This window comes from Agelaius phoeniceus, chromosome 6, assembly GCF_051311805.1.
Source record: "Agelaius phoeniceus isolate bAgePho1 chromosome 6, bAgePho1.hap1, whole genome shotgun sequence".
In the NCBI taxonomy this organism is placed as follows: Eukaryota; Metazoa; Chordata; class Aves; order Passeriformes; family Icteridae; genus Agelaius; species Agelaius phoeniceus.
Window position 1 is genome coordinate 5,305,307 of NC_135270.1, and position 12,378 is coordinate 5,317,684.

A 12,378-nucleotide genomic window follows, 5' to 3' on the forward strand; every position below is an offset into this window, starting at 1 on the left:
ATTTAGTTATTGGATGAATATTAAGTGTTATGTGCCACATAAGCAAGGATTACAAGTCACACAAGGGCTAAAGAATGCTCTCTGTTTAGGTGTGCCACACTAAGTAAGGGTGGTTTGGTTTCCTCCTGAGCAGTGTGGTACTTGGAAAAGAAGAGGCAGGTGATTCAGATTATAATGAAAGATGACATAAGGTGAAACTTAGAGATTGTTTGGCATCGAATGATAAGAGCCAGTAGATGCCTAAAGGCAAATCTAGGCAGATTACAGCTGCCTAAACCAAAGAATGTGATAAAGAAAAATTTTGTCCATCCTTTAAGGTCACACTCACAGTATCCCTCAAGGCTGAGAATTGTTCTGAAGGTCAAGCTTGTCTGTATTCTGTAGGATAAGCCTGCTAGGAAGATTCAGGCTCAACAGGAATAAGCCCTCCAGGAATCTGCATGGTCAAAAATGTGAAGCACGACTTTTGTTCCCAGCCTTGAATGAACAAGGTGTCCATGAGGTTGTTATGTGCATGGAAGGCACTACATGGTAATGAACAAACTTCTGCCACTTCAGAATGGCACAGACAGAAAATCAGGCACCTGAGTATCTTTGTCTTCCCTTATTTTCAAAAATAAATTAGTCTTGCCACCTGAAATTGTCTGTCCATTAACACTTCTGTGCATCGTGATCCTGTCTGGTTTGATAATTCAGCAGCTGCCAGCCTTTAGGGGCTCACAAACCAGGAACCTCCAAAGAAAAATTCCTTCAATGATAGACACTAAATGCAGATACACTCAATGCAGAGACAAACAGTGAGAGCACTGAGTTTGTCACAAAGTAAAACAAAAATCAGCATTTAAATTAAAAAATTATCTGAAGAGTCATGGTAAAGTCTCATTTATAGAGTGGCCAGGTGTTTCTATTTCCTGGGTAGAGAGGGGGTCAGATTCTCTAACCTCATTCTGGAACTGACACAGTCAGTTCCATACTTCACAATTCCCAGGACAGTGCCCACAGTTGAGAGAAAGAGAGGGAGGGAGGGAGGAAAAGAAAGAAAGAAAGAAAGAAAGAAAGAAAGAAAGAAAGAAAGAAAGAAAGAAAGAAAGAAAGAAAGAAAGAAAGAAAGAAAGAAAGAAAGAAAGAAAGAAAGAAAGAAAGAAAGAAAGAAAGAAAGAAAGAAAGAAAGAAAGAAAGAAAGAAAGAAAGAAAGAAAGAAAGAAAGAAAGAAAGAAAGAAAGAAAGAAAGAAAGAAAGAAAGAAAGAAAGAAAGAAAGAAAGAAAGAAAGAAAGAAAGAAAGAAAGAAAGAAAGAAAGAAAGAAAGAAAGAAAGAAAGAAAGAAAGAAAGAAAGAAAGAAAGAAAGAAAGAAAGAAAGAAAGAAAGAAAGAAAGAAAGAAAGAAAGAAAGAAAGAAAGAAAGAAAGAAAGAAAGAAAGAAAGAAAGAAAGAAAGAAAGAAAGAAAGAAAGAAAGAAAGAAAGAAAGAAAGAAAGAAAGAAAGAAAGAAAGAAAGAAAGAAAGAAAGAAAGAAAGAAAGAAAGAAAGAAAGAAAGAAAGAAAGAAAGAAAGAAAGAAAGAAAGAAAGAAAGAAAGAAAGAAAGAAAGAAAGAAAGAAAGAAAGAAAGAAAGAAAGAAAGAAAGAAAGAAAGAAAGAAAGAAAGAAAGAAAGAAGCCATGGGAATCTGACTTTGCAGACCATTGTCAATAAAGAATTTATTTGGAACTAGGGTAAGGATTTTAAAACCCCAGACTTACATAATTTCCAAACAAGGTGTTCAAGCAGAGGCATCAAATCAGATTTGATGCCTTTTTGTGACAAGGATAATAACAGAAATAGAGCAAAAATGGACAACAGAAAGTAGGAGATTGCCAGGGTTTTTAGGGAGAGAGAATATCCTATAAATAAAAACTACAAAAACACCCCAAAAGAACAAAAAAAAAAAAAAAAACAACCACCAAAACAAAACAAAACAGGGAAGCTATTTGGCATATAAGTCCTTCTTGCATTGGTTAATTACATTTCTACAAGGATTTACCAGCTTCAACACAAGTAGATTTTATTTCTGTTCAGACTTGCCTCTGAAGTTATCCCTTCCTGAGGAGATCTGATGAGGTGACCTGCAGAGGTCCTATCCAAGGCAAATCCTCCTGTGATTCTCAGTAATCTGCCACTGTGTAGCAGACAGCTGTACAAGCTACTACCAGCTCTAACGTACCTTAATTTGACAACCACCATGTTAACACTGAGTGCTTGATACTGGAAATCTCCAAATCAGTCTAATTTTTATACATGTATTTTGCATGAATTTTTGTCCCAGAATTTACCACAATTTTCAAAAATTAAATTATATTCTTGGTATTATACTCAATGTTAGATGTTGAAATTATACAAAAAAAGATCAGCAACACCAGTCAAAAATTTGGTACAGAAAGTGAATATTAACTCAGCAAACTGACATTACAGTCAGAAATGTGGGTAACAGAATATATTACCTAAATGGAAGCAGTCCCTACCCAAACACACAATAATACTGTTACTGCTGGCTAAAGCATCTGTGAAGTTCTAATCAGCTCAGGATAGCAGAATTACAGTGGAAGTTCACTTGCCAAGAAATACATTCCTCCAGCAAAAAAGTTCTTAATGACAGGATGACTTAGAGGTTTGATGCCCTGTGCAGGCTGCCCTAGAGCAGGGGCTGGACAGAGCTAAAGAATCAAGCAGGGATTGATTCAAAGCATCTCCTCCATGGATCCACCTTGGGCAGCACCAGAGCCCAGCCAGGCCTGCACCCAAGATGAACCAAAATGGCCCCAAAATGCACCAGCGCTCCCGGGCTCTCTCCCTTGGATCAGTTCTGCTCCATTTGCATCTTGCAGTTCATTGTCCCATTCCAGCTTTAGCCCCTGCAGTCCCACCCTGCTTGTTTTTCTCTCTGCAGCCCACGGGGTTTGTGCTCTTGGGCTGAGATTGGGATCATTTGTCCTTGGTGCCCAGCTGGAGCAGGAATTGTTTTGTCTCCCTGCTCTGTGCACAGAGCTCACCATCCCTGAATGTGAGGCTCAGACCCACACACTAAAGCAGCACAGAATGGGAAACATAGAAAAGCCAAAACCTGAGGCATCAGTTCACTGTTAGGAATGAAGAAATGCACCTGTAGAATAACAATAAAAACCCCTCACAGAGCCCAGAAATCCTCATATGACATTCCCTGTCTGAGGAGTGCACTGATTATGATCTGAGCCCAGGTTTGCATTTCCTTTTACACCAAACTGATTTCAAAATTTGGTTTTCTAATTCTCCCAGCACCTCTACCCTTTCATTCACAATTCCTTTATGCTGTTGTTGCTTAAACAAGATTTAGAGACTTGTAAGAAACTTTCTTCAACAATAAAAAGCAATAAACTACTCGATTTAAGGGGAATGGCATTACAAATACATTGATACTGTATACTATATATTACATTATGCCTATGTACTCAGACACATCTGGTTTTCACTTCTTTCTCTTCCCTCACCTTCACAGAAATAAATACCAAACACTGCCATGAGCAAACTTCAAAACTTCATGAATCCAAAACTTACTGTCTGGCAAAATACATTTTCATCTATGAACAAGGGGACAGAATTTTTCTCAGTTCCCACTTTTTAGGATTTTGAAAAACTGAGCAACACATTTTAAAGGGTACAGAACAGTAACTGAGACATGAATCTGAAATACATCTTGTGTAGCAATAAAAGTGTCATTATAATAAATATGAAACTCCCTGATATATCTTTATGAAATAGGAAGAAAGACCCAAGTTTCCTTAAATAAAGTTCAAAAAAATTAAAATTTAAATAAAATTAAATGTAAAAATAAAATTAAAATTTAAACTCCAGTGGTAAGAACAGATAATGTTCTATTCAATTATGCTCTCTGTTCAAATTCCAGATGCCTCTCTGTTTGGGAAACATATTATGCCCAGGTCACATTCCTGTGTTTAACTAAGTTTACAGTCACTCCCTTTTCTTTAAATACTTGAGAGCTTTTTGTTTCTGCATGTTCTGAAGTGTCATCATTTATTGCCACAGGCACAATGGCTATATTTAACTAATAATGACAGCAGTTGTCATTAGGTTTTAAACTCACTAACACTAGGCTGACATATGATTTGAAGTATGTCTTAATACTAAATTTGATTAAAATTACAAACATCCCATCTTCTCTGCCAATCAACAAGCTTCATCCCCTCACCCTGACCTTTTCTATGAACTCTTAAGGAAAATAGGTCATGGCAGTGGAGTCCACTTAAAATTAAAAAGATCCCCAGATTGTGAAAGCACTTCTGTATTCTGTTCACAAAACACAAATAAAAGTATAGGTTCGTTGAGGAATGATCAATGTTCTTCATTATTTTTTGTGTGATAGGAATCTGAAATGTAGAATTTACAAAAATCATGCTATAATTTCTTTCCAATAAATGAAGTTACTTTGGGAAATAATTGAAAATATGCAAATGACAACCAATTAAAACTCCTGATATGTCTAACTGAAGAGGGAATCAGTACTACAAACTATGATTACACTTGAGCACTCCAGAAGCAAAGAAAATTGTTTGAAGAAATAAAATATTTAGTATTAGAAGAGTTAAAAAGAAGTAATTCATATTTGTTCATGCAATTTCATACGAGTTGTTACCTTATTTGCACTCAAGTAAACATAAAATTATTTGGGGATTAAACAGGTGTAAATGCCAAACAGAATAAACAAGACAAGCCCTGAAGACACTGCAGCAAAAATGCAGAGTGATAGAAACTCAGAGCCTGGGTGAAATGTTAAAACTCCCAGGCCTTTTGGCTGCCAACCCCAAGCTCAGTAGATGGGTTGATGGTTTACAATGCAAGCAATTTTCTCTCATTTGGCAGAGAGGAGAGGCAGAATGCCTCTCAGTCACCCCTTCTCTCCATTTATCTTCACCATTCCTCTCCAGTTTTCCCTTGAACTTATGAGCACTGGATCTACAATGATAATGGTTGGGAGATTCCTTGTCTTGATCAGGATTTGACTCAATTTCTCCATTTGGCATGGCTGGTAATCATTTTGGGTTGAGGGTGATTTTATATCATGCATCAGATATGTAATCGTAAATAATTTTATTTTTAATCATTATTAAATTATTTGTTATTAATTATTAAATTATTTGTTTATTATTTTAAACCAATTCTCACTGCAATCTCCAGATCAGTGGGGAGGCAGGTCTCAGTGTTTTACATTTCTTGAATAAAATTTTATTTAAACACGCTGGCTGAGTGCAAACAAAGGTATTAGACAACGGCTCTACAGACCAAAATCTTAACCTGTTCCCATGTGAAAGATAGGGAAAAACTTCCCTATAACTACTGGTTCTTTGTATTCATAAGGTTGTATCAAAAATTTGTCTTCTGGAATACTGCTGGGGATGTGTTAGCACAAGTCCAAGCCCTAGGTAAATAGAGCTGTAACTTTTCTTTTTTTTTAACATTTAATTTAAATTGTTCTGGCTGTACCTTATTGTTTCCATGTTCTTTTATTCAACATACCATTTTAAGCCATATTTTGAAAGTATATTTCCAGGTTTGAAAATAGCAGTATTTTTTTATTATTATTATTAATACAGAATTTTATTACAGACCACTTTATCATGATTATATTCCCACAGATGTGAATATCATGAAAAGGTGCAGAAAGACACCCTGTCAAATCCAGACATCTTACAGCCTGAGCCTAGCATAGAAATTCGTGCAGGAATTTAAGTTCTCTCCCTTTAAATTCAGGTGGATTATGGGAAGGGCATCAGAGTCTGCATTCCCTCATAATAAAGTACTGAACCTAACTAATGAATATTTCTTACTCTTTGCTGCTCTAAACCAAAGTACAATATAAAACAGTGCTTTTTAGGAGGGTAAAAGGGAAAGAAATAAGGCATTTTTTAATCTATAGATGTCTATATATGGAATGTAGTAGATACTACATTCATTTTATACAATCAGTTGAAAAAGTGGAAGCTCCATATAAAGGGTTTAGTCATTTCTGTTTAGCAGCACATTGGCTTATCTGAACAATGCCATTTTGCATAATTAATCTTATGCTTATGTAATTTTTGAATTATGGCTTTTCAATCACAAAAAAGTTCCCAAGGTATTTATGAAAAAAATATTCCATCTGGTGGTGTTTTCTACCCTGACCAACTTGCTTTATGTGCTTAGGCGTGTGCAAGTTCATTATCACTTTTGAATATCAGTTTACATCTGCTTAAGTTTTCATGTTTCCTTCTTTAAGGCTAATTCTTGCTCCCGAAAATCAACCCATCATGGTGGAAAAATGTCCTTACCCCAGTAACAGCATTGAGCTACAGCACATCACAAAAGTCTCTCATATTTCATTAACAAACTGCCAATGTTAATGGACAGGACAGTAAGGCCAAAGACCAGGAAGGAAGGTTAAAATCTGAAAATGCACATTTGCTGTGGTCATTGTGCCATCAACAAGGCCATCTGGAAGAACATATTTATCAAAATCTGCTGTGGAAACTCTTGAGGCAGCACTGCTGAGCCTGCCAGAGTTCACTAAGAGTTTGGACAATGCTCCCAGGCACAGGGTGTCACTTCTGGGGTGTCCTGTGCATGGCCAGGAGTTGGAGTCCACCATCCTGATGGGTCCCTTCCAGCTCAACATATTCTGGGATTCTGTGTGATTGTGTGATTCTGTGTGATTCTGTGTGATTCTGTGTGATTCTGTGATTCTGTGATTTGGTAATTCTCTGGTTCTGTGTGATTCTGTGATTTGGTAATTCTTTGATTCTGTGTAATTCTGTGATTTGGTAATTCTGTGGTCCTGTGTGATTCTGTGACTTGGTGATTCTGTGATTCTGTGTGATTCTGTGATTTGGTAATTCTTTGATTCTGTGTAATTCTGTGATTTGGTAATTCTGTGGTCCTGTGTGATTCTGTGACTTGGTGATTCTGTGATCCTGTGTGATTCTGTGATTCTGTGTGCTTCTGTGATTTGGTAATTCAGTGATTTGGTAATTCTGTGTGATTCTGTGATTCTATGTGATTCTGTGATTCTATGTGATTCTGAAATTCTGTGGTTCCGTGTGATTCTACAATTTGGTGATTCTGCGGTTCTGTGTGATTCTGTGATTTGGTAGTCCTGTGATTTGGTAATTCTGTGATTCTGTGTAATTCTGTGATTTGTTAATTCTGTGATTTGTTAATTCTGTGATTCTACGTAATTCTGCGATTCAACGTAATTCTGTGATTTTATGTAATTCTGTGATTTGGTAATTCTGTGACTCTATGTAACTCTGTGATTTGGTAATTCTGTGTTTCTGTGTGATCCTGTGATTCTGTGATTTGGTAATTCTGTGATTCTATGTAATTCTGCGATTCAATGTAGTTCTGTGATTCTGTGATTCACTGATACACATGCCTTTGATTCTTATGCCAAAGAAAGTAGTCGAGTTTGCTAAGGGAAAAAATCTAAGGAAGAAAAAAGACAGGGCATATTAAAGTGATATTAAAGTGGCATATCTATTACCATTAGATTCCTGTATTAATTTTTAAAAAAAGTCTAAAGGCTTCAATGCCACTGAGCAGCTAGAAGGGAGACTTCAGTATTGTGTAGGACTCCAAACTAGCTCATAAATCGGCATATTTCAGATTTCCAAAAAGGTCCTCACAACACAAAAAAGCTGTAAAAATCCATTATAATAATAAGAATCCGAATTTTCCACAATAAAAGAGTAAAATTAGTTTTCTGAGAGAAGCCCTTAAAATGTACTCTAGATGTTGCTGGCATCCCTCTCAAAGAGCAGGGTTGGGTTATTCTGTCTTTCAGGATATGATCAAGTTATTGTGGAAATAATTCTATTTTGACATATGATGATGCAAGAGAAAACATCTATATCTTACAACATATCTCTGTTTTAGGTCTTGAGATCTCCAACCTAAAACAAGGATTAGCTCATAATATATGATGATTTACATATTACTGCTTATTTTGTGAGTATTTTTCATGCAAAATCTCAGTATAAATGCACTGAAATAATAACATACAGTACAGTCATTACAGAAAAATTTGTAATAAAATGTAGTAATTTCAAATTCAAAGAGAAGATTCATTTTTTTTCTGAAAAATAAAATATTACAACTTTAAATTTTATGTGCTGGTGAGAAAAAGACCTGGAGTACTTAGAATGCTGTTTGGAATTTAAACAATTACAGACTGATCAATGGTTAGAATCTATCTCTCACTGACACTCCTTGCAGAAAAGATGTCCTGTTTTAAATGTAATCACACCCTGAAGCATGATCATGGTAAATGGCAAACACAGAACCTGAAAAATTGCTGAATGGAACATGAAGTGCTCAAGAAGCCATTTTTTCCACAACAGCATGACTGATATGCACAAGTTTTTTATGAAGGAGTGATAGCTAATTAATTATTTTACTCAGCAAGTTTGCTAAAGTCACTGCAATTTAAATCCAATAGAAATAAGATAGTACCAGCTGAAGAAATTGGTAAATAATGAAGAAAGCATGAAGCAGTACACTGGAAACACCGGAAATTCAATGGTAATGAGGTGTGGAGCTACAATAAAACCTGGCAGGAGAGACACAAGGTAATAAGAGAATAAATAAAATACCCACTATATTTTGAAATTCACTGAATGTTAAATATATTTGTCTGCAAACAAATACTCAAGTATGTGTGGTCCCATAAATTTCCACTAGTTAAATTAAAAATTTACTACTAAATTTTCAATGGTTAATTAAATATGACCATTGACCATCACCAAATGGCATACAGGAATTATACACTACAGAGAATCAACTCCTTGGCACAGTTCTGCACCACACTAGTTCCACAATAGTCCCCCCCAAGTAGGATTTAAATGCTTGAAATTTGACAAATTTTCGTTTGATAAACTCCTGTTGGAATGGCACCCTGTCACTGATATGTCACATGTATTTATTATAAATACTGAATTAAATTAGAAGCAGCAATGGCTTTTGATTTTTATCCCACATCATGCAATTTTTCACCTTACGCTTGAATCCTTCTTCACTTAATCAAACCCTCAAGTTAAATTTTAGTATTTTAGAAAGATGAGAAGATTAATAAATCCCAATAAACCATGACATCAGCATCACTAGGGGTTAGACTTCATCCAGTTGTGTGGATGGTGGTATTGATATATATAATTCATGAATTCATTCATATAATTTCATTGCTTCAAGTGGTATTGATGCCACTTGAAGCAATGAAATTATATGCAAAATGATACAGTTCTGACAAACTTTGTGATTTCTGCTTGAAATACAAATTTCTCCAAAGGTGTTGACATTGCAAATATCAAGTTTAAATACACCTGTAAAAAGTCAGTCTGATTTTCATGGCATCACTTGTCCATATTTGCAGGGCTTTACACTACATCAGTGATCTTCCATTCCCATGTAAAAAAAATCTTTGCTGCTGACATTTCACCTGTGTGTTGAGGACTGAAATGTATAAAGACACTGAAATCAGTGTTATACTGATTTATACTGATCAGTCACACCAGTCTATGCTCTCTGCCAGTCCTGGGCTAGAGAAAGAAAATACAAAATAGGTACTGCCTGTTCCTATACACCTCTAAAACCTATCTTCAATATACTGTAGCTTTTTAAAAATCTGCACATTACCATTCATTAGATGGGGTCATATAAACCCCATATAATGAATGGGGATTTTTTTTTAAGTAAAAACAAGATACTGTGGAATGTTTTATAGAGAATTTGTGAATGTTTTTAACATCGCTTCTGATTTTTGAGCACGTGGAATCCTCCGCCATGAACTGTCATTTTCCAGTTCTATGAAACTTGTAAACAGGGGTGTTAAAAGGCCTATTTTCTGGTCTTGGTGGCTTTTCTACTTACAGCAGTGACTTTTTGCTGTTGTACTTACCCTTTTAATGGACACACAATATGTCACTCTGTGCCCAAGCTCACCTACTCTTTCTTTTCTCTAAAGACAAGGCACATCTGCCACCTGCTCTAGTCTGTGTCCCAGCAACAACTGTCGAGCAGCAAAAAGATTGATTATCAGTCAAAAACCATTCAACAACACCAGATTTTGGTAGGTTAAGCTTGCTGATCCAGCAAGAGATGGTGTGAAATTTTCAGTAATGTGTGCCAACATTTTGGTGCTAAAAGAACAGCAGTGCATGTCACAATGAAACACAGCCAAAGATATGCAGACAAAGCACAGAAGTTTTTGTTTTGAACTTGGCTTGCACAAGGAAAATGAGAGAAAGAAAAAAAAAGACTCATTTAATGACTTTGAAAATCTATCAAAACACTCAAGTCACATGCATGGAGAAACTAGAATACATGCACCAGTGAAGACTTTGTGACAAACAGCAAAATCCTACAAAAATCCTGCAATAATAGGATTGTGTAAATGATTCATACAGCACAAATAGCAGATTTATCACACTCTTCTGCAAGAATAAAAACAGTGATCTGTGCCTTATCTGAAAATACAAACCATTAATTACAGCCCTTCTGGTGATTCCATCACCTGAACTGTACTCAGAATAATTTTTGTTATTAAAAGGAGATTATAATGTATTAAATTTATTATGTAAGGGGCTTACAGGCTCACTAACATAAGTTTCCTTTGTAAATCCCTCCATGAAAATGTAAACAAGACTTTAATTGCTGGACTCACATCATAATTAGTATTAGATGTTTCAGTTTAGAGAAAGAGCTATATAATAGTGATTTTTTTTTTATGAAATAGCCAGTAATGAGTATGATATAGACATTGCCTTTAAAGGTATTTGTAGTATTATCAGTCCCGAAAAGAATTAGTGAAAGATCACTTGAATATTTTGAAATTTTGAATGAATGATTTAACATTAAAATATGCCCGCTAATACTTCCCAAGATAAGAAATGCTATTGAAAAGCTATGTAGAAAATAAATTTAAAAAATAAAAATAAAACCAAAGACTTGTTTCTAAAGAATGTATGTAAGAAAAAAAAAATTGCCCCAAAATGCAAAGAAATCTGCATAAAAAATACATACAATATAGATACAAAATATGCAAACTATGTGAATGATTTGCTCTTGTTTTTCTTTGTAATCCCTAACTTTCTAAAAAATCTACCACACAATTTGCTACAAGATTATAAAAAAAATCAAACATTTCATGTTATGTTAAACAATTGCTTATTTACATTTCTCATTGGAATTGTACACTGCAACTGTAGATTCCTACCTACACATACACCATCTTAATAAAAATTTTGCTTTTTAGAATATTTAAGGTTGCATTAATTAAAAGTTCTTTATCACAAATGTTGGCTTAATTAACAGTTTGATAAAATATCCAAGTGGTATCTTCAGTTGGACGCTAAACCCTACTTAAGCTACAGTTTTAAAATGCTGCCATGAATTTGCAGCAGCAATCTCACATGGTACTTCATGATCCTAAAATGACAGTGCAAACATTTACAAGAATATCTCAACTGTAGAGGATTCAGAAATATTTTTCACCCCTCTTAAAAACTAAAATGTAATTACCATTCTGGTAAAAGAAGGAGAAGGAGCAAAGAAAAATTTTGATAATGGTCTCACCAAATAATCTAAAATTTAGAAAGAGTAAGAAAGAAGATATTCCATATTGCTGTATTAGAATTCCAAAAAATGTTAAATGATAGCATTAATGAATCCAATCTTACATTCTGGATTATTTTTGCTAGTGGAGTAAACCTAATTAATTATGTCTGTTTGATGTCACTGAAACCAAACAGTAAATTCAATAATCTCTTTACATTTTCACCATTTAACCTCCTGCAGGCTCCCTAATGTCTATTCAGATCTATATTAAATTAAGTACCAATGCTAATGAAGGGCAATAAATGTGGCTGTCAGTAGATTTTTCTTTCATTAAGCACATTATCCTCTTACTGAGCTGTAAATGAGTAAACATTAGTTTTGCTAAACCATGCAAAAAGACAGGATGAATATAATTTTTAATTGCACCCCTCAAGCCATTTGCTGGGGGTTCTCCGTTCTGCTTTTGGGGTTTTACCTTCTGGGGTTTTTTGAATGGCCACAGAAATGTTTCTCCAGTTGCAACGTGGGCTCTGTGCTTGGTTCTGGTGCCTCGGTGCCGCCTGCCAAGAACTCTCATTGTGCAGCCATGTTCAGCTCCTCAGAGCACTCCTCCAGCAGCTAAATGGATGCAAGGGGGAAGGAATGCCGACTGCAAACAGAGGGGTTTTGTCACTAGGATTGGATCAGGACAAACAGAACTGGAAAGGAAAAAAAATCCGCTCTCAATTAATTTGATAAAATAAATTTTACAATAAAATTTTAAAATGCTG